We start from the raw sequence: 1,253 nt of genomic DNA on the forward strand, positions 1-1,253 counted from the left end.
AAAGATGCATTGTGGCATGCTAGACTTGGACATCCACATGTTAGGGCTTTAAGCATTATGTTACCAGGTGTCATGTTTAAAAATAATGATTGTGAGACATGTATTTTGGACAAACATTGTAGGACTGTGTTTCAAAGATCATCCACTATTTATGAGAATTGCTTTGATTTGATTAACTCTGATGTTTGGACTGCACCGTATTTATCTAGGGATGATTATAAGTATTATGTCACATTCATTGATGAAAAATCCAAATACATCTAGTTAACACTCATTAAAACAAAAGATAGAGTTCTTGATGCATTTAAAAAATTTCAAAGCTATGTTACTAACCATTATCATGCCAAGATTAAGATTTTCAGGTCAGATAATGGTGGAGAATACGTAGGCCACGCATTCAAAGATCACCTAGCTCAACATGGGATTCTACATCAGACTAGCTGTCCTTACACTCCACAACATAATGGAGTTGCTGTAAAGAAGAACAGACACCTCTTGGAAGTGGCCCATTCAATGATGTTCCACAAGAGTGTCCCTAAGAGATTTTGGAGTGATGATGTGATGACTGCTTGCTATATGATCAACATGATACCAACTAGAATCCTAGGGGATCAGTCGCGATTTGAGGTACTCAACAAGAGTCGACCAGTTCTGGATCACTTGAGGACATTTGGGTGTGTGTGCTATGTACTGGTGCCAGGAGAGATGAGAAACAAACTTGAAGCAAAGAGCACCAAGGTTATGCTTATTGGATATTCCGCATCTCAAAAGGGATACAAGTGCTTTGATCCCAGTGCTAGAAGAGTCTTGGTGTCTAGGGATGTGAAGTTCATGGAAGATAAAGGGTATTATGAAGAGAAGAATTGGGAGGAGCTTGAAGAACTTTCTCAACCATCAGATAGAGATGCTAGTTTGAGAAACAAACTAGAAGAACTCAGTATTGGCGTGTCCCAGGATAAGAGCAGGCGTGAAGAGCCTACTCAAGTGGCCGCTGAAGAACCATCCCACTTTGAACATGAGGGGGGAAGTGAATCTGAAGCTGAAGGGTTAAAAGATCAAGGCTCAGAAGAAGCTGGAGGTCTAGAAGATCAAGGCTCAGATTCTCTTGTCCAAAGTGCAAATGAATTAGTAAGAGAAGTTCAAAATGAAGGTCAGGAAGCTGAAGAAGAAATCCAGATACAAGAGGAAGCTGTTGAGAAACAAGTCGAAGTTCCTTTGAGAAGAAGCACACAGGTAAGGAGGGATGCTTCCGA

Source organism: Brassica oleracea, chromosome C4, assembly GCF_000695525.1.
Source record: "Brassica oleracea var. oleracea cultivar TO1000 chromosome C4, BOL, whole genome shotgun sequence".
NCBI lineage: Eukaryota > Viridiplantae > Streptophyta > Magnoliopsida > Brassicales > Brassicaceae > Brassica > Brassica oleracea.